Consider the following 27,601-nt stretch of genomic DNA (forward strand, 5'->3'; position numbering starts at 1 on the left):
AGTTATATATACTCCTACGCAACTCTAGAAGAGCTTGTCTGCACTTGAATATTTAGTCATGTTTTGATATGTTTCACAACATTATTGTAAATTATAGTGCAGACACTATACAAGCCTTTAGCAGTTTAGGGTGAAACAACTAGCAACCAAGGTTTGTTTAGTGTCCATAATAGGATTTATAATCCTGTAAATTCACGTGTCAAGACGCAACAAAGAATTCAAGTGCAGACAAACCCAAGTGTCTGTCCAGACAGCCTGGAGACAGGAAAACTCTATAGTATTGGTGAGAGAACAGTACTTGGGCCTGAGTGAGGATTTAACAGCAACTAACCCGCTCACACACTTCTCTTGAGCTTTGAGGACATATCCTCCAGGAGAAGCATGAGGAGCTTGCTATCCAACCACATACAGCAGCTACCATTATAAAGTCAGTGTTTCCCTACATTCCAGAAGATGACATGGAAGTAGGGACAGCATGGTTGTGGCTAGAAGACACTGATTTTTTAATGGCTTCTAATTGCCTGGCTTTGCATGTCATTAGAAGTGAGTTGTTTGATAACATAAAATAAATGGCTGGTCCCACTCAGGGCCTGGAGTAATAGCTTTATTATAGGTAGTTACTTCTGCCAAGCCACTTCCAGTATTCAGTAAAACAACCTGCAGGGACTGCAGTGTGTATCATCGTGTGTGTGGCACTAGTGTCACAATGGTAATCGAACACTAGTCTTTGCACAGTGAAATGAAAATACTGGTTGTTTCCTTCTGAAAGCCATTGGGTATTCTCCAGTGCAGTTAGTATCTAGCTGGTAACCTCACAGCAAATAGAAAATATATAGGAACCTTAGATGTTAAATCAAACCAATTCAACAGAAGATTACTACATGTAGATTTTGGCTGCTTTCACAGTTTGAGTATTACTCTTACTTGCAGCATTCTGCTTGACCAAAGATGTAGAGAACATCTCTGAACAAGACACAGAAGTCACTCCTCATCCCAGCAGCTACAGGTGCTGAATGGATTATTTTCAAGTGGAATTCTGCAACAAATTAAACATCAGAGTGGAGGTATCGCAGCATTACCAAGCTGGCATATTCAGAGATAACACACTGCGTGCAGGGGATCTCAACAGAAGGGAGATGCACCTTTGTTTTTAACAAAGAGATAGGCCAAAGTGAGATACAATGTAACACCACTGATGTCAATAGAGTTACACTGGGAATTAGTGTAGTCGAATGAGGTTTTGAGAATTATCTTTTAACTGTTCTCTAGAGAACACATGTGGCTCTAATTCATTGCTGCACCACAGAAATAACACCTTCTGAAGTGAACCCAGGACCCGCGAGCCCTCTAAGGAAAGTAGCAGTAGTGCCCAGCATATAAGTGAGGCCCTGGCCAAGGCAGTAAATAAGACCATCGCCTTCTCCATGCTCTGGAGTGGAGCCCAGCTGGATTTTCTTTGTAATATACCAACAAGCTCTACTGTACTTCCGAGTTTAAGGCTGCCAGATAAGGGCTGCATGAATAGTTGCTATGCTATAATAAAACAATGATACAGACTTCATAAAATACTGTAGAATTTGGTTAAAATGTAAATGTCTTTTTTCCTTTTGAGGAACACCATTCAATTGCATTAACCATAAGACCATTCTTTCTCTTCCTGCAATGCACTGCCTTACTCACTATATACCTTCCATACCCCATCTCCATGTGTAGGTGGTGGAGTCCCCATGGTGTGTCAGAGGTTGGTCCTGGCTGGTACCACCAGAGAAGGAGACCTCCTGGACTACGATCGGAGGGACTAGGTGACCCCGTGGCATTTAGCTAGTGCATGAAGTGGTCCAACCCACTCATCCCCTGTCATATGCTCCAGGGGGTGAAGGCAGCCTTGACTCCTGCTTCTCTCTCTTTCCTTGAGGGTGCTCCCTGCCCACTTCTCACTCCTGGCCCTCCAACCTTGTCATCAGGACCCTGCCCCTGGAACCTCCCCTGCTGCTGCTGACATGCCATCTGAGCCAGCTGCATAATATCTAGCCAGTCCACCTCCAAACCTCACCAAGAAACATCTGTATGTACTTATGCTACATAAAATCATAGAACTGGAAGGGACCTCGAGAGGTCATGTAGTCCAGTCCCCTGCACTCAAGGCAGGACTAAGTATTATCTAGACCATCCCTGACAGGTGTTTGTCCAACCTGGTCTTAAAAATCCGCAATGATGGAGATTCCACAACCTCCCTAGGCAATTAATTCCAGTGTTTATTCACTCTGACAGTTACAAAGTTTTTCCTAATGTCCAACCTAAACCACCCTTGCTGCAATTTAAGCGCATTGCTTCTTGTCCTGTCCTCAGAGGTTAGGAAAAACAATTCACCTCCCTCCTCCTTGTAACAACCTTTTATGTACTTGAAAACTGTTATCATGTCCCCTATCAGTCTTCTTCTTTTCCAGACTAAACAAACTCAGTTCTTTCAATCTTCCCTCATAGGTCATGTTTTCTAGATCTTTAATCATCTTTGCTGCTCTTCTCTGGACTTTCTCCAATTTCGCCACATCTTTCCTGAAATGTGGTACCCAGAACTAGACACAATTCTCCAATTGAGGCCTAATCAGAGCAGAGTGGAGCAGAAGAATTACTTCTCATGTCTTGCTTACAACACTCCTGCTAATACATCTCAGAAAGATGTTTGCTTTTTTGCAGCAGCAGCATTACAATGTTGACTCATATTTAGCTTGTGATCCACTATGACCCCCAGATCCCTTTCCACAGTACTCCTTTCTAGGCAGTCATTTCCCATTTTGTATGTGTACAACTAATTGTTCCTTCCTAAGTCGAGTACTTTGCATTTGTCCTTATTAATTTCATCCTATTTACTTCAGACCATTTCTCCAGATCTTCCAAAGCACTTGCAACCCCTCTGAGCTTTGTATCATCCACAAACTTTATAAATGTACTCTCTATGCCATTATCTAAATCACTGATGAAGATATTGAACAGAACCAGACCCAGAATTGATCCCTGCAGGACCCTACTCATTATGCCCTTCCAGCATGACCGTGAACCACTGATAACTATTCTCTGAGAATGATTTTCCAACCAGTCATGCACCCACCTTATAGTAGCTCCACCTAGGTTATATTTCCCTAGTTTGTTTATGAGAAGGTCATGTGAGACAGTATCAAAAGCCTTCCTAAAGTCAAGATATACTATGTCTACTGCTTCCCCATATCCACAAGGCTTGTTACCCTGTCAAAGAAAGCTATCAGGTTGGTTTGACACAATTTGTTCTTGACAGATCCATGATGACTGTTATTTATCACCTTATTATCTTCTATTCTATTTGCTTCCTTGCCCTCATGTTCCACCTGATAACCAACCAGTGGGACTTGCAACTGCCTGAGGAGGGCAAGGAACCTGATGGAGCAGCCTATACTCCACTCCGGTCCTATGGCCCAGCAGGGATATTAGTTGTCACCTCCTACATGGAGTGGTGAGCACAGACATGTATCTGGCACGGTTCATGAACTCCCCTGACACCTCCCCTTTTGCAGCAAGAGGGAGACCCCGACGCACATCTACATAGAGTTCATCAGGTTGTAGCCCATCTTCCAGCTCCTTCAGAGCCTCTTACTGAAGTTCTGGCTGTGCTTCTCCCCTCACCTCCAAATTTTTGCGCATCCCATCCATGGACCCATTAAGTTGAGAGACCAAGACAGCCATCCGTCATTCCAGGAGGACGAAGCTCTGACTGAGGGATCTATTTCCTGTGCCTTGTCCGATCACAACTTGGGGCAGAGTTCTTCTAGGCAGCAGCCACTGGCCCCCAGCATGCCTTTCAGGAGTAGTGGGCGCTCTTGGGGGAGGGAGGGTTCTGATTGGTGTTCCCCTCTAGATCCCTGATTCTTTACCTCTGACCCCACACCTTTTTTTTTTTTTCATTTGTTGTCCCCAGAAATCAATTGTAGCCTGGACTTAGTGGTTTTTGCCCCTTAATTGAAGGGGTATGCGTTAGTTCTGGACAGGCCTAGACCAGCCTGCCCCAGTACTACAAAGAGTACACACCTTCCAACTTTTGCAACAGCCTCCTTCAGTACACAATTCTGATTCATCTTTATAGCAGGTCCTTCTTGTGCTCTCACAAGTTTCTGCCTGAACAAATAAAGTTTGGCAAAGTTATAAGCAACTGAAAACAAAGTCTATTAATGGGAAGTGTTAGGCAACCTTACCAGCCCCATCTATAACTGAAATAGCATCTATTTGTCTTTTTGTCTCCAAATTCTAAAGAGAAAAGTGGTGCAAACAACCAATGCTCCTCAGGTCATTGCTGAGAGACACAGCCTGCCCTTCTAGGAAGAATGCCCCAAACCAGTGGTTCCCAAACTTATTTGGTCATGCTCCCCCACTCCTTACCTCGTCCTCCCACCCAGAAGCCACAATTGGGAGTGGGCCCGCAGCCAAGGGCTGGGCCAGAACTGCAGCTGGGGCCAGAAGTTGGTGGCCGGCAGCCGGGACAGACCTGTGGCTGGGGGCATCATGGGGCTGGGTGGTGCTCCCTCCCATGGGGGTTGGCCTGAGCCCCACCGCGCTACCCTGAACGTTCCTCTGTACCCCCTAGGGGGGCACACCCCTCTGTTTGGGGACCACTACCCTAGACTGAGTAGGTCTCAGATGGACTGTGGTGACTCTCATACCTTCTGTACCCAGGGAGAATGAAGGTAACAAGTCCTTTAACTGAGGTGTACAGATGTAGGGGTTCATTCTGGTCTTTTACATCGACAAACTCATTGCATTAGACGACATTACTGATGATTCACACCAGTACTTGGGCGATCCCTCAGTCCGTCTGCATTAGAAGTATCACTGATTTTGCATTCCCTAATACTTGGTGCTTACCTTGTGCATTATTCTTGATTTGGCTGTGACTAGTTGTGACCAGGGTCCTAGTGGGGACCAGCTGTGGTCACTCAATTAGAGTAATCTGCAAAGAATGGGGCAGACAATCTCCACAAAGCTGCTGGATATTCCAATACTTAGATACACCAAGACAGCATAAAAGAGCTTCTTTCTTGCCTTAAAGAAAAGGAGTATTGTGGCACCTTAGAGACTAACAAATTTATTAGAGCATAAGCTTTCGTGAGCTACAGCTCACTTCATCGGATGCATTTGACCCAATGCATCCGATGAAGTGAGAAATGCATCCGATGAAGTGAGCTGTAGCTCACGAAAGCTTATGCTCAAATAAATTTGTTAGTCTCTAAGGTGCCACAAGTACTCCTTTTCTTTTTGCAAATACAGACTAACACGGCTACTACTCTGAAACCTTTCTTGCCTTACTGGTTACTCAGAAGTCCAAACAACACAGTTCCCTTAAAGTGATCCAGCCTCAGGCCTCCATCCAGGTACCCACGTCAAATATGATGAACATTTCTTTAAATTTTATTTCATCATATAAAAGAAAAGGTTCTACCAATCCCAAAGGATCAGACACATTACCTTCCAGGTTAATGAATGTTTCAGATCTTACTCAAATATGTGCTACAGCCAATTCTTATTAACAAAATTAAAATTAATTAAAAACAAAAAAGAGAGAGAAAGTATGGTTAAAAAATCAATTTACATACAGACATGAGTTCAATTCATTGAGGTGCAGATTCATAGCAGAGATGGTGAGCTTTGTAGTTGCACAAAGATCTTTCAGAAATAGTGCATAGTTTATAGTCCAATGTTCAAATATCATATTCAGGGAACACCAGCATAACTGGATGTCTTGTAACTCAAATTTCCCCTGATGAAGCCTAAGCAGATCTAAGATGACAGACACTGGACCCAAGGATCTTCTACACAATTTCATGTCTTTTTGACAAGTTGGAGTTCCTCGGGGAACAAAAGGTAATTAGCATGATTTTGAAGGCGATCCATTGCCGGTACTTAGGTATAGAATTAACATAAGGCCATTTGCTTGTTCCTCCACCATTCACAGATTATTTGCTATACATTTCAAAGAGAGATGAATACAGCGATATCCCGTGTTTACAATTCATTTAAATGCTAGGATGTTCTTTTGACCTCTGAATTATCAGAATACAGCATAGACAGGGACTGTTGATTACATTGTCGACCCTACTCATACAAATGTAAATACACAAAAACACAAACATAATCTCCCCACATGTCTTTTGAGGGTTATTTATTTTGCAGGATGTTTAACCCTTTCTAACCATGCATCACACTAATATATTTGGGGTTGTGTTTACTGGATACTTTAGATCAGACACACTGTTGTACTCTGCATTTCTTTAGACAAGAACCCTAAATTTAGGCCCAGACCCTCAGAGTTATTAGTCAGCTAACTCCCACTGAAATCAAAGGTGAGAGAATTCAAATATGGTTGAAAGCATGAAGTGAGGTAGAAATGGGTAATGTTATCAAAAAGATAACTGAAAAAAGGATTAAAGAGGGAAGTTAGTGGATAGAAGATAATTTCTGCCTGTATTCAGAACCCAGACAATACAGCTGAGCTACTGTTGATGAGTACTCACTTAGAGGGAAACGATGGTTTAAGTTAAATGTATGCGTGTAAGTAATTGCACAGGAGTCCATGCAGTTACCATGCGCCAGTACCACACTGACATTCACACACCCTTAACTTTTATTATTCAAAATTTTTGAAAGAGCAGCACAGAGATGTCTTCCTATCATTGCAGGTCAGCTCTGCTGTCCAAGGCCTCAGTGCAAGTTGGGAGTCACTCACGGGCCTCAAACAGAGTGACTATGGGCTTACACTAGTCAGTGATCTCTTTATCTGGTTTTAGAATCTTATACTTTGAAATACTCAGTTGGAGCATACAGGGTCAACTCTGCTCAGAGAGAGAATGGAGAGAGGTAGAGTCAGGGTAAGAGTGCAGCGACCCAGTGCAATGGAGTGGGGTAGGGAGAGAAGGTTACTGACTCCTCAGAAGGACAGGCCTCCAACAGAAGGTGGTTGGGACTCTCTGGACTGAGATGCACTTGTTCTGTATTATTCAATATGGATAATTTTTTCTCTTTGTCAATTAAGTTTAATTTATAACTAACTGACAATCAACTTGGAATCAAGAGCCAACTTACAAAACTTTCCTCAGAGTACTGTTATTTGTCTGTAAAAATACTTTAATTTTATAAAAACATGCTAGAAGATTAATGGGTGTGTCTGTGTAAAACCGACAGACCCTGGTCGTCGGCAGGTGGGATTGAACCTGGGAACTCTGGAGCTTAGTGTATGAGCCTCTACTGCATGAGCTAAAAGCCATATAGCTCTTTGCTAAGGCAGTAGCAGATTCATTAATCTCTAAGTGGTCTCAGTACCACTCAAGAGGATACAGCACCAGGATGTGTGTGGGTTACATCTGAAGCAGGAATGTATCTGTACTAACAGGGTGCCAAATTCTGCTCTCAGCACACACCCCCAGTTCAGCATATCCATAGATATTGAACTGGTTGAATTTGCTGAGTTAATTACTAAGACATGCACAATTTCTAAGTACCATTATCCTATCCAGCTAGTGAGATTAATATTTTTCCAGTCTAATCAGTATCTAAGTTTTGTGAAATTGTCTCCAATGTCTCATTCATTCCAAAATATAAAGTGATTTGAAATTGTGAAGCTCTATTTTATCCAAAGCAATTGTCCATATTTCTCGTGCTATAAGGTTACAAAGCAAAGTTTTGTCATTACCTAGGGCTACAGAAATACAGCTCTATTCACAAATTGATAGGCTTCCCAGGAGCCTGACTTTGATGGGTAATGTTTAGAAAAACAAAACTTGTATTCATGCTTACCTGAAAATCTCTTCAGTTCAAGAAGCCAGGTGTGCAGCTACAGCAGAAACATTGAGCTGTAGCTTACGAAAGCTTATGCTCAAATAAATTTGTTAGTCTCTAAGGTGCCACAAGTACTCCTTTTCTTTTTGCAGAAACATTCAGTCTGCTTGCAGGTTTAAGGGCAAATTCAGAACTCCCGGGTGCTCCACCATCACTCCAAGTTACAGGACAGCCTATTATAATACATACCAATTGAAATTAAACTATATGTGTCAGTTCCAGAATAAATTAAGTTCTTTCTATGATGTACTCTCTTGGCTTTTGTATCCTATATGGTCATCTGCTTTCTAAGGTGCCAGTCTTACAAATTACTCCACATTGGCTGAGGTCAGTGTCTGTGCAGAGCCCCTTTCATTTTAATGGAATCCACCGGTGCAGACAACCTTGCGGACTAGGAGCCTAACTGGCTAAATTCAGTCATTTGCAGTTGGTCTCCCAGTTACCAGTGAGATTGTGCTGTGACAACTGCCAGAATCCAGCCCTCTACTGACACGTTCCCAGAGACAGCCTCAGGCTTAAAAAAGATAAAATGAATCTCCCCAGCAGAGATGTCCAGAGAGAAAACACCATCAGCTCCCCACATTCATACACAGCATCAACTCCCCACTAACCCCCCACACCCAATTGGCTCCCCTCTAACCCCCCCAGCCCCCAAAACCCCACAGTACATGGGCCAAGAGAACTCTGTGAAGTGTGAACATCCAGCATCAACAACACACATACAAACCATCAGCTCCTCTCCAACACCTCCCTGAGTCCCCCCACACCCCATCAGCTCCCCTCCAATGTTCCCCAACCCCCCAAACCCCATCAGCTCCTCTCCAACACCTCCCTGAGTCCCCCCACACCCCATCAGCTCCCCTCCAATGTTCCCCAACCCCCCAAACCCCATCAGCTCCTCTCCAACACCCCCCCAAATCTCCCCCACCCCATCGGCTCTCCTCTAATGCCCCCAAAACCCCACAGTACATGGGCCAAGAGAACACTGTAAAGTGTGAACATCCAGCATCAACCACACACATAAACACAACCTAAGTTCCCTTCCAGTGCCCCCAAACCTCCCCTGCACCCCATCAGCTCCCCTCCAATTCCCCCCAGAAACACACACCATCAGCTCTCCTCTAAAAAGCCCTCAAACCTCCAACATCCCATCAGCTCTCCTCCAACACCCCCACACACATACACAGCATCATCTCCCCACTAATGCCCCCCAAACTCCTTCACGGACACTGTAAGCTTCCCTTTAAACCCCCCCTCCCCCATGAATTCACATCTGTGCTTCCCCTTCTGCAAGACTCAGAGCTCTTCCTCTTCTACCAGCTCAGACCTGGAGGGACCCACCTTACCACAGGACCCTCTGCTCTCCCTGCAGTCTGAAGACAGACAGACACTTTGCTCCCAAGATTAGCAGTGAAGTGTCCCCAAATAAGCACCAAGAGCCAGAAGAAACAGGCCCCAAACTCCAGCGTTGCTGATTACACAGCAGGATTAGCAACGTGTAAAGGGAAGACTAGAAATGCAGCTAACTGGCTACCAGTCCCCAAAGAACTCCCTACACCTGTCATAGAATATCAGGGTTGGAAGGGACCTCATCTAGTCCAACCCCCTGCTCAAAGCAGGACCAATCCCCAACTTTTGCCCCAGATCCCTATATGGCCCCCTCAAGGAGTGAACTCACAACCCCGGGTTTAACAAGCCAATGCTCAAACCACTGAGCTATCCCTCCCTCCAAAATATGGAACGCTTCACGAATTTGCGTGTCATCCTTGCGCAGGGGCCATGCTAATCTTCTCTGTATCGTTCCAATTTTAGTATATGTGCTACCGAAGCAAGTTCTGTGATAGTGCAAACTCAGGAAGAGGGGCATAGACTTTATCACAAGACAGGCACCATGAGGACTTATAGCAGGCACGTTTATGCTAGCAGACTGGGAATAGAGAGAGCACAGGCAGAGATATGATTGTTTAGCACTTCCTAAGCCTTTTTAGTTACACTAACTAACCAGCTGAACTCCCTTACCTAAAGGGCCTATTTGATTACTGATAAAGTCTTAAATGGATATGAGAAAGCTGCACTCCTTGCACAGAACAATTAGGAGAGAAAGGAGACAGAAGAAAAGGGTTTATGTAGGGAAGGGGAAGTTTCAAGCCCAGTGATTTAAGTGCAAGCCTGTGACTCCAGACTTCACAAGTTCTAGCACTTTGAGATCTACTAAGGAAAAGCATTCTCTAAGAACTAGGTATTATTACTCCTAACTCCACTGTGACTATGGTGTTCTCTTTGACTATCAGCTCTTCCCCTCTGAAAAATGGGGATAAAAATACTATTACCGATTTACTGTACTAACCTACATGTAAGTGTTCTAGTAAAGCTATTCCTTTCCTAACATCATCCTCACCATGCTGAGGGAGTCCCCTTTTATATAAATTTTCCCCAGCATGCCTTTGTGGGGGCGGCCCCTTAAATTGGCACAAGCCAACAGCTACAGGATTGCAAGATAGATTTTGCAACTAGTAGCATTTCCTGGCTGTTTCAGCTGGTAAGTACCTACTATGATTTCCCTCTCTACTTTGCTGTAGAAGCTGGTTAGTTATCCTGCTTTCCTGCCTCATAGAAGTGCTAGGGCTCAGTTTGTTATACCTGTAAAGAGCTGCTACAATATAGCTAGGAAGTAATTAGGAAAGTCAAATGATAGTATTGCCCTGAAAGGAAGTAAAAGTTTACCTCAAAATAAACAGGTGTGTTGGACTATGCTGGCAAAGCTCCTCCCCAAACAGTCTGCAGGGATTAGGAGGAAGGGTAGGGGCCCTATCTAGTTGTCCCTTATACTTAAAAAATGGTAGTATGGCGGACTAAAACATCCTACAGGCCTTGGGGAGGATCTGCTGTACCCTAGCAGAGTGTAAGGGCACAGAGCTGCTCAGGGTGGGCTGCAGGTTCCCTGAAGATAACAAGGTACAGGTAATGGTGGTGGCTACTTCTTGAGGGCTCTGGTCTTCTCTCTCAGAGCTAGAGAGCAGAGAAAAAAACATTGTTAGCATAGCATAGCATAGCATGGCTGATTGTGATGGAGAATGATACTCCCAGAACCAGGAGTAATGGTGCAACAGTCTGTACTGATACCCAAGCATCTCTATTAAGGCAAGTTCTATGTTAGGGTGCTGAAATTGGCATTTGGGCACCACAATGCTAATGGGGGTGATCAAGGTCAACTGCTAACTCTGTGCCTTGTGATCTCTAGGTCCTATGCTGCATGCTATGGCTAGAGCACTGCTATTTCTATGAGTCTGTTAGTTCTTCATTGATGCTATAACTGAGATCGTGGTTTACCAGGGTAGGCAGTGAGCTAAAGCCAGTGCATGGCAGAATTCTGAACTAGAAACTAGTAAGAAAGAGACGCTGGTTCATGTAGCAAATGGCTTTTCATTTCACAATATTCGTTAATGTGCTGACCTCACAGCCAGCCTCCTATCGTCCACAGGAAAAAGTGTAATTCTGTGGTAACTATAACTCTGAGCACAAATTACAGGCCTGCCAACAGCGGAAAGAAAACATACTATTACACAGGTTTGTTTTCAGCGTTGAAATAATGGTATATTTTAACAGTTGGCAACCAATAAAGAAGTCTGAATGCCAAAGCCTTTCTTTTTAGCAGAAAGGTACACAGGGAAGGGGCAGATAAGAGGTGTATGTGCTTACTGAAAAGAAAAAGGCTGCACTGTTCCTGGAAAACTTCATTATCAGGCAATGGTATCTTATGGGCCAATCAATCACTGCTCTGAATATGTTCAAATTCAGAGCAGATTAAGCTAGGTAGAACCTCAACATGCCTCTTTCAACAAATTACCTCTTGCTGGGCTAATTAGCTTTACTTAGGGCTTGTCTACATGAGGAAATTGACTCTCTCAGCTAGAGTGAAATAACCCTAATAATAATTATTCTGCTATTGCTATGCCAGTCAGTTTTCCCATGTAGACAAGCCCAAAGAGAACTATGTACTTTTCTAAATCAAAGTGAATTATAGTTCCATAATGTATCTTACCAGCATCTCTCAACATATAAAATCTGCTTTTAATATGCTTGTTTCAAATCTCTTTATATTGAACACTTAATTGCTAATTATAAGTCCATTAGGAAATAGTGAACGATAAATACTTTTCAGTTCAAAATTAGTCATAAACTCTTCATACAACAAATCATCATCTAAAGGAAAACAATCCCTTGTGATCCTTTAGAACTCACCAGTGAACTCGGGCATGTGCTTCCTGCAGGAAAGACTAAAGCTTGGAGCTGCTCCTTTCCAGAGTCAAGCATAAAGCTTCACTGCAGGGCTGTTTGGCACACTGCAAATATTCTTAAGAATAAAATGGTGTCTCCCTCATACATGCGCATTATGATAGCTTTTAATTACATGATCACATTATAGGTCTTCCACAGGACTGCTGCCTCATTTAGCATACAGCATGGATAACTATTTTGTACTTCCTTGTGTGCTTTTGATGGTGCTTTCATCATAGTTTCTTAATTCATCACAAACTCTGAATTTATCTTCACAACACCCTGTGAGATGAGTTGTTATCCCCATTTACGTGCAGAGAACTGAGGCATGGATTAAAGAAGCAGTTTAAAAAATGCTAACTAATTTTGGGTGTCTCCAAAGGGCCTGAGTGGTGGTTTTTTGTTTTTTTGGGTTTTTTGTTTGTTTGTTTTATTTTGAGCATGTAACATTTTAAATGTTCAAAGCTTGACTTCCATTTACCTCAGTTATTGCTGAGCACTCACAACTACACTGACAATCAGACCCCAGGTATCTCATGCTGGACACCCAAATAATGGGGCACACAATTAGAGATCACTCGTGCAGTTTGGTTTAAGAGATTTGCTCAGCATCACATAAAAACCCTGTGGCAGAGGCAGGAATAGAATCCAGTTTTCTAGGGCGGCATTCAACTGCCTTAACCATGAGAACTTTTTTTTTTTTTTTTTTTTTTTCCTCTTCCTGTTGTCCTCAACCTCATTCATTTACACACCTTCCAACCTCTGCCACAAATGAGGCAGGGTCCTACAGACAACAGCCTCCTTCACTACACCGCCCTGATTCATCCCCAGGGCAGGTCCAGCCTGTGTACTGAATGAGGCAGGTTCCTGTGGAAATAGCATGTGATCACGTAATTAAGGACTGTAACACAATGCATAAGCACAAGGAGCTCAATTAGAGTTGCATGAGTATCCTTAATTCTGGCATTTCCTAACTTTTGAGTAGTTGGCTGTGTGATCTTAATGTTCATTTAATATATTTTATTAACTCCTTAAATTTAAAAAAACAAAACAAATTGCCATGCAGAACTATATTGACCTTCCCCACGCAGGTCATCATCAAGGTGCAGGTAATCATCAAGTTTCAGATCTTTGCCATCAGAACTAACTGTGTAACTGGTAGCAATAGAAGGCTGTTATCCTCTACATGGACCTGCCAGTACAGGGGAATGAGATGCATGCTTTGCCAGTGGATTTGACAGCTGTTTGCTGACAGCAGAGGAATGAGGAGAGTTGGGACTCCTGAGTTCAGTTCCAGGTTCTGTAGGGAAGCTACAGACCCTGTGTCCCCTAACTTCTGCCCTTCCCCACCCCTTTCTTCCTCCCTCCATCTTCTGTCCTGACTCCTGTTCCTGTCCCCTCTGCATTCAAGTCAAGTCACTCCGTTCCCTCCTTTTCCTCATCATTGCCTGGGCCCAGCAGGTGGGCATCATCTCTCCTGTGCTCTCAATCTCCCTGCTCTCAGTTCTGGTGCCTGGCACCATGGTGGCCCCCAGCATCCAAGAGGAGCAATTGCAGGAAAAAGAGCCTGCTCAGCCCCTGCACTTCAGGGAAGGACCATGCACTGTGAGGATGGCACATAAGAGCTGTGAGGGCACAGAGACTGCTTATGACAGACAGAATATTCAGAGAATTTAGCTGCCACACTCTGAGCAAGTCTCTACTGGGCATTTGTGAACGGAGATCTTCCAGGATTCTGACGTGGCAAAATTTGGGTGTATTGTCACAGGGATGACAAGTCACGTCCCTGACATCAGGGAGACCTCATCCTTCACCAAAGGCTCTTGTGCTGTCATGGGAAAGGGGGAAGGTCCTCTCATGGATCAGTAACTGGTTAAAAGACAGGAAACAAAGGGTAGGGATAAATGGTCCATTTTTGGAATGGAGAGGTAAATAGTGGACTCCCCCATGGGTCTGTACTAGGACCAGTGCTGTTCAACGTATTCATCAGTGATCTGGAAAAATGAGTAAACAGTGAGATACCAAAGTTTGCAGATGATACAAACTACTCAAGATAGTGAAGTCCAAAGCAGACTGTGAAGAGTTACAAACGGACCTTACAGAACTGGGTGACTGGACAACAAAATGACAGATGAAATTCAATGTTGAAAACAGCGAAGTAATGATGCACATCAGAAAACAATTCCCAACTATACATATAAAATGATGGGGGGCGTAAATCAGGGGTGGGCAAACTTTTTGGCTCAAAGGCCACATTGCAGTTGTGAAACAGTATGGAGGGCCAGGTAGGGAAGGCTGTGCCTCCCCAAACAGCCTGGCCCCTGCCCCCTATCTGCCCCTCCCACTTACTGCCCCCCTCAGAACCCCCAATCCATCCAACCCCCCCGCTCCTTGTCCCCTGACCACCCCTAACTGTCCCCCTGAGACCCCACACCCTATCCAACCCCCCTGCTCTCTGTTCCCTGACTGTCCCAACCCCTATCCACACCCCTGCCCCCTGAGACTCCCACACCTATCCAACCCCCCGCTCCCTGTCCCCTAACTGCCCCCCCGGAACCCCACCCCTATACAATCCCCTGCATCTCCTGACCCCCCCCAAATCTCTGCCCCATCCAACTGCTCCCTGTCCCCTGACTACTCCCTGGGACTTCCTGCCCCTTATCCAAACCCTCTCCCCCCACCCCCTTACCAGGCCACTCAGAGCAGCAGGACAGGCTTATTTGAAAACCTGGGAGGTGAGCATGCGCAAGCCGCGCTGCCCGCATGGCTGCGTGGGTGGGGCCGGGGGTGAGCCTTCCCAGCCGGGAGCTCAGGGGCTGGGCAGGACAGTCCCATGGGCCGGATGTGGCCCATGGACCATAGTTTGCTCACCCCTGGTCTAAATTATCTGTTACCATTCAAGAAAGGGCTCTTGGAGTCATTGAACAGATGTTTTCAGAGAACTAGCCACAATGTGCAGCAGCAGTCAAAAAAGCTAATAATGTTAGGAACCATTAGGAAAGGGATAGCTAATAAGACAGTAAATGTCATAATGCCACTAGATAAAATCCATGGTACACCCACACCTTGAATACTGTTTGCAGTTCCAGTTATCACATCTCAAAAAGATAGATTTGAATTGGAAAAGATTCAGAGAATGGGGGGGGGGGAATATTATTAGAGGCATGGAACAGCATCCCTATATAGAAGAGATTAAAAAGACTGCAGCTGGTCATCTTGGAAAAGAAACAACTAAGGAAGGATAATAGAGGTCTATAAAATCATGACTGGTGTAGAGAAAGTGAATGAGGAAGTGTTCTCATGTTGTGTGAAGGGATAAATAACTAGAGCATCACCTAATGAAATTAAGAGACAGCAGGCTTAAAACATAAGAAAGTACTACTTCACATAGTGAAAAGTTAACCTGTAGAACTTGCTGCAAAGGGATGTTGTGAAGGTCAAAAGTATAACTGGGTTCAAAAACAAATTAGAAAAGTCAGAGGACAGGTCCATCAATGGCTATTAGCCAAGACAGTCAGGGTTGTAAACGCATGCTGTGTGTGCCCCTAAGCCTCTGACTGCCAGAAGCTGTGGATTGATCATGTGATAACAGACCTGTTCTGTTTCAGAGTAGCAGCTCTGTTAGTCTGTATCCGCAAAAAGAAAAGGAGTGGCACCTTAGACTAACAAATTTATTTGAGCATAAGCTTTCGTGAGCTACAGCTCACTTCATCAGATGCTGTTCTGATCATTCCCTCTGAAGCATCTGGCACTGGTCACTGTTGGAAGACAGGATACTGAGTTAGATGAACTATGGTCTGACCCAGTATGGCCATTCTTATGTTAACCCCTGCCAAGTCTCTGCTCCAAAGAATGGAGGCGCCAAGGCATCTCAATGAAATGATTGTCTGAATGTTAATGGATGGAAAAACATACTTCCCTTAATACTGGTCTTGGAAAAACCTGAACCATTTTAGCTGATGCTTCCCAAAACATTCACCCACAGGCCGATACCAGGCATGAAAAACTTCATCCCAGATAGCTTGACAAATTTTATAAGCAACTGAAAACAGGGTCTTATAATAATGCAAACATCAGGCACACTTAACTGTAGGCAGCTCTACCTACATCACCTATTCTAAATCTGCCAAATAAAGCACACAACCCCTCCCAGCACTCTCTCTTTGGGAAAATCTCCCACTAACTTCAGTGCTTATAAATCCGTTTAAGCTATCTGTGTATGAAAGGTCATATATACATGTAAGATCATTGTCATGAAGTCAGGACTCATGCTATTTAATGATAATAGCTGAAATTATTTCAAAACCTCTCAATCAAAACTTAACATGTTGCTGTGTCTAGGTGTAAAAATGCAGATATCAGGATATACAGGAAGTTTGTATCTGCAGTAATATGTGGATGACTGTCAGAAACACTAATACTTTCTCTAAATAAGTCTCTCTTGCTTTAGGGCTGAACTATAACAATAAAATTAATCAAAATAGTTTCCATTTGATAATGGAAAAACCCCACTATAAAAACATAGTTTGCCTCAGTCATTTAAAAGTTTCAATACAGAGTGTTTAAAACTAGATATTGGTCTTTCCCAGCTTCAAATCACATCTTAAACTAATTCAGTAATGTGTGGCACATGAAAGCTTACATTAATGGATAATATTCCAAGAAAAATGCCCAATCCTATAAACGGCTATATGTAATAGAAACAAGAGGCAGAATGAAATAGCAGGCTGTTATTGTTAACATAAAAATGTGTTAAATTTATGTTGTAAATTGACTGGCTTAAGATCTAGCCAAGTTGATGAAGTAGGACTTGATTTCTCAGTGCATAATATAAATCTGGGGCTCACTCCAGCATGGCTGAATACAACTCCTTGTCCCTGGCCATGGGATTTAAGCAACTCCAGCCAGCATTGTGATATACCAATATAAACCTCCATATCCACTCAGAACAAATCCCAGTGTGTCTTTTCTCTACTCCCATTAAAGTAACACATTGTGTATAGACAGAACTCCAGTTTCAGAACAAACAGCCACAGGAACAAGCAAAGACACTGTCAACCCTTGCATCTCTTTCATTGCTAGCAATCCCCCTGGATTTCATTGGCAAATGAGAGCAGAATGTGTCTAACATGGACAAATCAGTCCATGTACCAAATGGAGGGACCTGAAATTTATTAGGTGATATTCATGCTGAAACAAACAGTTTAAACGGAATTAACATAGCATCTGTCCCTGTACAGTTGTCTCTGCTGCATGCCATTCCAAAAGCAGCAACACCTTGTTATTGACTCCTAGTGCCTGAGGATCAGCTAGGCAAGTGCTTAAAATAAGGGCAAAAGCAAACTAAATAGCATTTGTGCTATACTGTCATTGACCTTCTTACATCAGAGATGGATTTGAATAATTACCCTGAAAGCCAGCAAAACGCACACAGTGTGGGGCTTCCTGAGTAGGGCTGGATTTCAGTGGTGTCCAGCTGTGAGTCTCAAGACTAAGAATCTTCTTTAAGAAAAGAACAGATAATTAAAGAACTTACTTCAAAAGGAAGTGTTGTAACTGCTTAAAGACCATTACACATGAACACTGGTTGCACAGATATTACAGTAGGCCATCATGCATCCTTTCCAGTCAACAACCTCTGAACTGCATGCAAAATATCTCAACTCTTGAGTTGGGGAGCATAAAAATTAGTACAACCAATTAAAACTACAGGCCAAACTCTGGCCTCCTGTAAGCATCCCATCCCGTCCGTGTCTCTTCCCCCGCCCCCCCCCCCCCCCACACACACAGCTGATGCCAGAATATCACTCTTTATGTACTCTGAATTTAAAACCCTCTACAGAGCCCTGTTCCAGACCTGAATTCCTTTTACCATCATAGGGAAACAAGAAGTCCTGAAGGTCAGATCCACAAATAACTATAAAATCCTTTAAACTTGTAGTTTGACTATAAGCTCTCTAAGGCGGGGCAATCTCTTTGGTATATATCTGTACAGTACCCTACAGAATGGGGGGCTAGGGCCTTTAAGCACTGCTGTGACACAAATAAATTCACAAATACTTTGTTTGACATTAGTAATGACTGCTTTAATCAAACTAAACCATGGAAAACTTGAAAATCAAGCACCCTCAAGTTAAGACATGCCTATTAACATTTCCCATGTAACCTTAATTCAGCCTCCTTGTACATATGCATTATGCTAGTCTTTAATTACATACAGAAGTGACAAGCTTGGATTTAAATGACTTGCACAGTATCACATAGGAATTCTGTATCTCTGACTTTGCCACGGTCCAATTCTCTAGGGCAGCATTCAGCTGGCTGTGTATACACCAGTGGAAACATAGCATGGGATCATGTAGTTAAACTCTATCATAATGCAAGTGCACAGGGAGCCTTCATTATGGTATTTCCTAAATTTTGTGTTTGACTTTGCAGCCTTAGTAATGTGTGGAAAGAGATGACTAAAGGGGAATATGATAGAGGTCTATAAAATCATGACTGGTGTGGAGAAAGTAAATAAGGAAGTGTTTACTCCTTCTCACAACACAAGAACTAGGGGTCACCAAATGAAATGAATAGGCAGCATGTTTGAAACAAACAAAAGGAAGTATTTCTTTCACATAATGCACAGTCAATCTGTGGAACTCCCTGCCAGAGGCTGTTGTGAAGGCTAAGACTATAACAGGGTTCAAAAAAAAATTAGATAAATTCAGGGAGGATAGGTCCATCAATGGCTATTGTCCAGGATGGACAAGGATGGTGTCCCTAGCCTCTGTTTGCCAGAAGCTGGGAATGGGCAACATGGAATGGATCACTTGATTACCTGTTCTGTTAATTCCCTCTGGGGTACCTGACATTGGCCACTGTCAGAAGACAGGATACTGGGCTAGAAAGATCTTTGGTCTGACCCCAGTATGGCCATTCTTGTGTGTAATATCGTAGGCTTTCAAAAAACAAACTGAATGAACTCTGTTTATTCAATCATATGGACACTGACATGGCTCATTCGTTAGGGTTGCAATCTTTAGATCTACTTGAACTAATGGAGTAACTAATAGCAGTAGTAGGCTCTCCTCCTCAGTGGACCAGCACTAGAGGGAGATGAAACATTTTGTGAATGGAGTTCATAAATATTTTCTCTCGGCAGAGGAATGGTGAGACTCAAACCTTGGCCTCCATTCCCAGCTCTTCAGGGGAGTGTGCTCTACAGAGCAAAACTCTTCTGCCCATTCCCTCCACCTGAAAGTGTGGCCTTTCTGCCCTGTTCTCTCTAACAAGTCCCTGTCCTATCTCTTCTCCACCCTGGCTCCTCATCTAACCCTTCTCCTCACCTAGACAATCCCAGTCTCCACTCAACAGGTTTCTCATCCCAGTCTCCCTGCTCAGTTTGCACCCCAGGTCCTTGTCCCAGTCTCTGCACAGCCAGTCCCAGTTCCCCCAGGCTTCTCATCAGATCTTCCCCCTGTTTAACTGGGTCTCAGTCCCAGTTTCCTTCCCTGCCAGTCAGTCTTCCACCCAGTCGCCCCACACTTCCCCTTCCAAGCTTTGTCCACCTAGTTCCTCCCCCATCCCAACTCCCAGTCTTTCCGTCCCTACCTTCCCACCAGCCCCCAGTCCAGTGTCTTCCCCCCACCAGCTATTTGTCCTAATCTATTTCCTATTCCCTCTGCAATCTAGCTTTCCTCCCTCTCCATTTGAATCAAGCAGCTGCCTCCTCCATGCCACCTGGGCCCAGCAGGGGGGCATTTAGTGCTTAGGAGAGAAGCTCTCTCAGTTCAGGTCTCCAGACTCCAGCAGAACCTGCAGCAGCTCAGAGCTGCAATTACAGGGAAAGTCCTACTAAGGCCCAGGCTGGAGTATGCCCAGTGCAGCCAAAATCTTTAGGCATTTAACTGGCAAACTTTAAAGTCTATAATGAGTATGTTTGAACTGCAACTGAGTACATCTATACTGGCAGAGTTAAAGCACCGGCAATTACAACACTGGTAGTTACAGCACCGGCAGTTATAGTGCCACTCAGAGAGCCCTGAAGGAAAACCGCTGTTGTGTGTTCACACTGTCAGCTGTCCGCACAATAGCGTGTTTGCACTTGCAGTGGTATTTGGAGCAGTGCACTCTGGGCAGCTATCCCACAGAGCATCTTTCTCTTCTGCCGTTAACTTGTGGGAAGGCGGAGGGGGTCGTGGGGCATCCTGGGTCCCAGCTTCGCATCCCAGCAATCCCTGTGCTTCTGTCTGCATTTAGCACCATCTTTCAACTGTTTGTGTACTGTGCACCCTGTCTCTTCAGGCAGCAGGAATGGATCCCGGACTGTTGACCAATATGCTGTTTGCTCTGACCAACATGTCAAGCGTGGCAGTGCAGTTATTCCTTAAACTACAAAGGTACAAGGAGTGCGACATTGATCTCACCATGCATAGTAGCTACAACACAGGCTTGCTTGTGGCATTCAGAGGTGCTGACCACAGTGGAACGCTGCTTTTGGACTCAGGAAACAAGCACTGAGTGGTGGGATCACATCATGATGCAGGTCTTGGATGAGGAGCAGTGCCTGCAGAACTTTTGGATGAGGAAAGCCACATTCATGGCACTGTGTGAACTCACCCCAGCCTTGCAGCAAAAGGACATAAGAATGAGAGCTGCCCTGCTGTTGGACAAGTGTCTGGTGATTGCACTATGGAGGCTGGCTACTCCAGACTGCTACTGATTGGTTGCTAATCAGTTTGAAGTGGGCAAGTCTACCGTTGGACTCGTGCTGACGGAAGCGTGCAGGGCCATTAATTGCATCCTGCTCTGAAATACTTTGCACAAATGGACTTCCCTAACTGCGGAGGGGTGACAGATGGCAAGCAGAGGCCAATTCTGGCACCAGACCACCTAGGCACCGAGTACATTAATCAGAAGGAGTATCTCTCTGTTTCTCCAGGCGCTTGTGAATTAACCATGAGCGTTTCACAGACATTAACACAGGCTGGTTTGGAAAGGTGCATGACACACGCATCTTTCAGAACACTGGCCTGGTCAGGAAGCTGAAAGCGGGGACTTTCTCCCCAGACCAGAAGATCACCGTAGGGGAAGTCAAAATGCCCATTGTGAGCCTGGGAGACTCCGCCTACCCACACATGCCAGGCCTCATGAAGGCAGGCACAGGCCACCTTGACAGCAGCAAGGAGCGGTTCAACAACAGGCTAAGCAAGTGCAGAATGACTGGGGCATGTGCTTTTGGCCATTTAAAAGCCCGCTGGCGCTGCCTCTACGGGAGGCTGGACCTGGCAGACTACCATATTCCTAGGCTGATCGCCGCATGCTGCCCCCGCCATAATATTTGTGGAGGGAAGGGGGAGAGCGTCACTCGGGGCTGGAGCGCAGAGGCCCAGCGCCTGGAGGCTGAGCAGCCGGAGACCAGGGCTCTCGGAGGGGCACAGGGCGAGGCCACAGGGATGCCTTGAGGCAGCAGTTTGCTGCTGACCGCCGGTGCCCCGCACCCCGGCCCCCTGCCGCTGCTCAGCCGCCAGTCTGCCAGGCCGGCTCCATCCCCCACGAGCAGGGGGAAGGGCACAGACCGGGTGCCCCGACAACGCCCCGCCGGGCGCGGGGAGCCCCCAGCGGCTGACGGCGCTTCCCGCCCGGTCCTGCCGCCGCCCGCAGCTCTGCGCCCGGCAACGGCCCCGGGCTGCCTGCTCGGCTCTCCCCCGCGCGGGCCGCTCCCTGCCCCGGCGGGGCCCGGCCGCCCGCCCCTAGAGCCGCTTCCCGCGCGGCGGGGGCGGGCGAAAGGCGGCGCGCGCGGCGGGGGCGGGGCAGGCAGCTCGGGCCCGGCGGCTCCGCTCACGCGCCCAGCGTCACGCGCCCGTGAAGGCCGCCGGCCATCGCCAATCGTGACTATCGCGCTATTGGCTCGGCGAGGTTTTGCGGCTCACCAGCTCCCGGTTCCGCCGCCGTCCCAACTCTGCCCTTATTCGAAATGGCCGCTGCCTCCCTCAGAGGACAAGGGGACCGAGGCTATAGGCTGCCCTCAGTCAAGATGGCGGCCAGTCCCGGGCGGCTCTGAGTGTGGCCGTGAGGCTGCCCCTAGTGAAAATGGCCTCCCAGGGGGCTGAGGCCAGGCTGGCCTCGGGGAAGATGGCGGCCGCCTGCGCTCCCGGGAAGGAGACGGGGACCGTGAGGAGGCGCCCGAGCCGCTAGAACAGGGGTGACTGAACCCCAGGCCTTGCTCCCAGCCGCCTGAACCGCCCGAGCTTTGTGGCCAGGCGGTTGCTCTGGCAGCCCTACGAGGGGCCCTCGTGCAACGAACCATAGAGCAAAAGCGGCGTGGGCGGAGTAACCGCATGGCCGGCCCGAAAGAGCCATAGAGCTGGAGGGGGCGGGGAGTGCACCTCTCGTGGCTGGAGTGCGCCACTGCAGCTCAGCAGGGTCCCGCGGCCGGCGGGCGGGCCAGCGCGGCCCCGGGGCAGGGGCGCGGGGTGGGCGGGAGCCTCTTTCCTTTGCCCGCACGGGGTAGCGCGGAGCGGCGGCGGAGGCCTGGCCGCGCAGCGCGGGCTGAGCAAGCGCAGAGTGACTGAGTCTAATCTAAAAGGAACAGGAGGACTTGTGGCACCTTCGAGACTAAACACAGTTATTGGAGCAGAAGCTTGGTGAGCTGCAGCTCACTTCATCGGATGCTCTGTATTTTCTGTATTTTCCACCGAATGCATCCGATGAAGCAGGCTGCAGCTCACGAAAGCTTCTGCTCCAATAAATGTTAGTCTCTAAGGTGCCACAAGTCCTCCTTTTCTTTTTGCGAATACAGACTAACACGGCTGCTCCTCTGAAATGAGTCTAATCAGGCGCCGTGACCCCGCTCTGTGAGCCCTGGTCTCCAGGTGCACTGGGCACGGGGCTGAGCCTGCACCCAGGCAGACGGGGACAGGTGGGGGGCAATGGCGGGAGAGAGCCTGGGGGCTCCTGGGTACATGGCAGGAAACCCCAGTGCGGGTAAAGGGTGACGTCCCGTCATTAGACAAACGAAGCCACGTCTAATCATCTCATTATGGAAATGACTTAATGCCCTAATCTGCAGACTGGTGCCCCTCAGCCTTAACACGCGGGAGCAGTGCCAAGCGGCTGTGGGGCAGAGGGAGAACGTGAGGGGGATATGGTAGGGCAGGGGGCTGTTAGGGAGCACGATGATGTGAGGGGCAGGGAGAGGGTAGTGAAGAAGGAGGGGGATAGAGAGCCAGGATGAAAGAACTGTTGGAAAACCAGTGCTGGGGGGACTCCCGGCCCAGCAGGGAGGCTGCCTTTCTAATCAGTCGATCCCAGTTTGAATTCCTGAACCAAAGATGGTAAAACATGTAGGAACCCTGATACAGACAGACTGGATCAGAGCCAGGCCCTGTCTACTCCAGTGTCCTGTCTCTGAACAGTGACCAGCACCAAATACTTCAGAGCAAGATGCAAGAAACCGCATAGTAGCAGTTATGGGTTAATCTGCCCCTCACACGAGGTCTCATCCTGGTCTAATAGTTTGCTTTAGGCCCTAAAGCAGAGATCTAGTATCCCTCCCAAAGTGTAGATGTCATTGATTATAACTCTGGACAGTCATTAGATGCATATAAATGACCACTTGCTTTTTTAATCTTGTTAAATTCTTGGCCTCAACTACTTCCTGTGGCAGTGAGTTCCACTGACTAATTAGAGGTTGTTTGAAAAACATATTTCTTGTTACCAATTTTGAATTTGCCCCTTTTTAACTTCATTGACTGGCCCTCAGTTCTTGCGTTGCAATGCAGGGGGGGCAGAAGTTGGGCTGGGGCCTTTGCCCTCAAGGCTCAAGCAAGAATGAAACCAAAACCACCGGACTATTTATTTTTATCCCATGATTTTTTTTATTTTTTTTTATTTTTTTTTTCAGGATCTGACTCTTAATTTTTGAGCCCTTCGCTTGGCAGCATGGCAGGAATGAATCACTGCAATAGAACCAAGTTGACAGCAGAGGGCATTGACTTGTATAAAGCACTGGCTGTAATCTGCTGACTGCTGTGGAGGAACACAGTACTCTAGTAAAAAGAACAGGAGTACTTGTGGCACCTTAGAGACTAACATTTATTTGAGCATAAGCTTTCGTGAGCTACAGCTCACTTCATCAGATGCATACAGTGGAAAATACAGTGGGGAGATTTATATACGCAGAGAACATGAAACAATGGGTGTTCCCATACACACTGTAAGGAGAGTGATCAGGTAAGGTGAGCTATTACCACCAGGAGAGTGTTTTTTAAAAAACAAAACAAACAAAAAAAACCCCCAAACCTTTTGTAGAAATAATCAAGGTGGGCCATTTCCAGCAGTTGACAAGAACGTCTGAGGAACGGTGGGAGAGAATAAACATGGGGAAATAGTTTTACTTTGTGTCATGACCCATCCACTCCCAGTCTCTATTCAAGCCTAAGTTAATTGTATCCAGTTTGCAAATTAATTCCAATTCAGCAGTCTCTCATTGGAGTCTGTTTTTGAAGGGTTTTTTTGTAGCAGAATTGCCACTTTTAGGTCTGTAATCGAGCAACGAGAGAGATTGAAGTGTTCTCCGACTGGTTTTTTGAATGTTATAATTCTTGACGTCTGATTTGTGTCCATTTATTCTTTTATGTAGAGTCTGTCCAGTTTGGCAAATGTACATGACAGAGGGGTATTGCTGGTACATGATGGCATATATCACATTGGTAGATGCGCAGGTGAACGAGCCTCTGATAGTGTGGCTGATGGTGTCCCCTGAATAGATATGTGGACACAGTTGACAACGGGCTTTGTTGCAAGGATAGGTTCCTGGGTTAGTGGTTTTGTTGTGTGGTGTGTGGTTGCTGATGAATATTTGCTTCAGGTTGGGGGGCTGTCTGTAAGCAAGGACTGGCCTGTCTCCCAAGATCTGTGAGAGTGATGGGTCGTCCTTCAGGATAGATTGTAGATCCTAGATGATGCGTTTAAGAGGTTTGGGAGCTGAAGGTGATGGCTAGTGGCGTTCTGGTGTTTTCTTTGTTGGGTTTGTCCTGTAGTAGGTAACTTCTGGGTACTCTTCTGGCTCTGTCAACGTGTTTCTTCACTTCAGCAGGTGGGTATTGTAGTTGTAAGAACGCTTGATAGAGATCTTGTAGGTGTTTGTCTCTGTTTGAGGGGTTGGAGCAAATGCGGTTGTATCGTAGAGCTTGGCTGTAGACAATGGATCGTGTGGTGTGCTGTGGTCTGGATGAAAGCTGGAGGCATGTAGGTAAGCATCACTATCAGTAGGTTTTCGGTATAGGGTGGTGTTTATGTGACCATCGCTTATTAGCACCGTAGTGTCCAGGAAGTGGATCTCTTATGTGGACTGGTCCAGGCCGAGGTTGATGGTGGGATGGAAATTGTTGAAATCATGGTGGAATTCCTCAAGGGCTTCTTTTCCATGGGTCCAGAGGATGAAGTTGTCAAAGTATACAATGTAGCATAAGTAAAGTGGGGCATTCGGGGACGAGAGTTGAGGAAGCATTGTTCTAAGTCAGCCATAAAAATGTTGGCATACTGTGGGGCCATGCGGGTACCCATCGCAGTGCCACTGATTTGAAGGTATACATTGTCCTCACCCATAACTATTTCACATTTGGGGACAAAGTCACAAAGTTCACCCACCAGGTTTGCCGTGACATTATCAGGGATACTATTCCTGACGGCTTGTAGTCCATCTTTGTGTGGAATGTTGATGTAGAGGCTTCTACATCCACAGTGGCCAGGATGGTGTGTTCAGGAAGATCACCGATGGATTGTAGTTTCCTCAGGAAGACAGTGGCATCTCCTAGACGCTCTCTCCTGCCTTCCAGGCAGGCCAGGCCAGAAAGCTTTCTCACCTGCATAAGAGGTCACCAGATTAGTGAACACTATTCCAGTTGAAGAGCCAAAGCTACACTCCTGGGTATGTCAACAAAGGCTCAGACCAGCAAATCCAGTAGAATCAAACAGAAACAGACTGTGCAAACAGTCCACGGCCAAGCTAGTCTGCATGTAACACTTGTACCAGCTTAGCTATGTCAGGCCAGGGTGTGACCAACCACCCCCACAGTGATACCGCTATGCCGACAGAGATCTCCTGTTGGTGTAAGTAATGCAGTCCAGGGAGGCTGGGTGTTCCTACCCAGGCAGAGCCCCTTCTGTGGGTGTACTGTTTCTCCACCGGGGGTTTGAGCTGGCACAGGCTCTGTAATGCAGACCTCTAGAGGAATGTCCATCTTTCTTAGGCTAGAAGGCAAAATCCCTTTCCCTGTACACGAAGGGCATATGCAGATCCCATATCCTGTGGAATCTGGGGCCACTGGGAAACAAGCTTCTCTTGGGGTCAGGAGAAAATGGAAGGTCTCTAAACTGGTGAAAATTAAAATGTCAGCACACAGGCCATGTCTACGCTACAGCAGCACAACGGCAGCTATGGTGCCGTAGCACCACGCTATAGACGTTTCCTACAGCACTGGAAGGGGCTTTTCCTTCGGCCCAGGTAACCCAGCCCCCAAGCAGTGCCCGGGAGGTTTGAGACAATTCTGCTATCGACCTAGCCACGTCTACACCAGGGCTTAGGCTGGTTTAACCATGGCGTGAATTTTTCACACCCGTGAGCAATGTAGCTAGCTCAATCTAAATGGTAAGTGTAGGCCGGGGGGGGGGGTAATTTGGTTGTGATTGAATCCATGCTCAAGCAGTTGGTACCTTTGTTCCCCAAACTCCTGGGAACAGCCCCAGTCAGAATTGAACCCTGCAATTCCATCCCAGGTGGGAGCAGAGTAACCAGAACTCCTGGGGGGAGCTGGCTCCTATGTGGAAGACAAGAAATCTAGGCCCCAAAGTAAGACGTAATGCACAGGCATACACAGGCTTATGCTACGTGTCTGACCAGTTTTCAAGCCCTTTTCTTAAGAAACCGGTCTCCAGGAGCAGGAATCGCTTTCCTTCAGCCCACATGCACTGAAGATGACGACGGGGGCGGGTGCACAATTTGTAAGGAAACTAAAATTAAGCTATTCTCTGTGCAGCCAGTTCTCTTGCCTGATGCAACCCAGCTCTGGCCTGTTGTTTTCTGGTCTCTGAGTCCTTCTGGTGTCTGATCCCAAAGACACCAAATGGCAGCTGACAATAAATAACATTGGGCCCAAAGCTGACCTTGGCATCCCACGCAGTAAAATAGGGACTAGGAACCAGTGACTAATCTCCATGGTGCTCAGGGGCTGCAGCAGCTGCCAACCACTTGGAGGATGAGAATTTAGAGATAAGACTGTTCTTGGTCTCTACAATATTAGAGCCTCTAAGGCAGTGTCTCCACTAGGGAGCTTGTAGGATTGCACTGTTACAAGCTCTGTAACGGAGCCGCTCTAAGCCGGCAGGAGACAGCCGTAGAGGTTGGTGGGAGAAGCAGAGCCCTGTCCACACTGGCACCTAGGTCAGTGTAATGGACGGTGCTCGGGGTGTGGTT

The 27,601-nt window shown here is 46.3% G+C and overlaps 1 protein-coding gene, 2 long non-coding RNA genes and 1 other non-coding gene across 8 annotated transcripts in view; 1 reads left to right on the plus strand and 3 right to left on the minus strand.

Annotated features, from left to right (window-relative positions):
- Positions 1-5,566: 5,566 nt before the first annotated feature.
- LOC119861633 lies at positions 5,567-15,786 on the minus strand. The gene is made up of 3 exons (XR_005294969.2): positions 15,730-15,786; positions 7,816-8,030; positions 5,567-5,871 (listed from the first exon to the last, which is right to left on the minus strand). It is a non-coding gene; the product is annotated as an uncharacterized LOC119861633 (long non-coding RNA).
- Positions 9,587-9,689, minus strand: LOC119861968. Its single transcript, XR_005295084.1, has one exon. It is a non-coding gene; the product is annotated as a U6 spliceosomal RNA (small nuclear RNA).
- The window catches only part of GDPD2 (glycerophosphodiester phosphodiesterase domain containing 2), a 36,869-nt gene continuing 19,571 nt past the window's right edge, over positions 10,304-27,601 (plus strand). Inside the window, exon 1 of one of the 5 annotated variants that reach the window (XM_038416989.1) lies at positions 10,304-10,396. The gene's annotated coding sequence lies outside the window, so the exon portion shown is untranslated. Of the gene's footprint in view, positions 10,397-10,671; positions 10,813-27,601 lie in introns of those variants that run through there. The other 4 variants (XM_038416988.1, XM_038416993.2, XM_038416992.1 and 1 more) reach the window with 4 other exon arrangements.
- On the minus strand, positions 15,842-20,572 carry LOC119861632. The gene is made up of 3 exons (XR_005294968.1): positions 20,550-20,572; positions 17,544-17,637; positions 15,842-15,893 (listed from the first exon to the last, which is right to left on the minus strand). It is a non-coding gene; the product is annotated as an uncharacterized LOC119861632 (long non-coding RNA).

This window comes from Dermochelys coriacea, chromosome 9, assembly GCF_009764565.3.
Source record: "Dermochelys coriacea isolate rDerCor1 chromosome 9, rDerCor1.pri.v4, whole genome shotgun sequence".
NCBI classification, from domain to species: Eukaryota; Metazoa; Chordata; order Testudines; family Dermochelyidae; genus Dermochelys; species Dermochelys coriacea.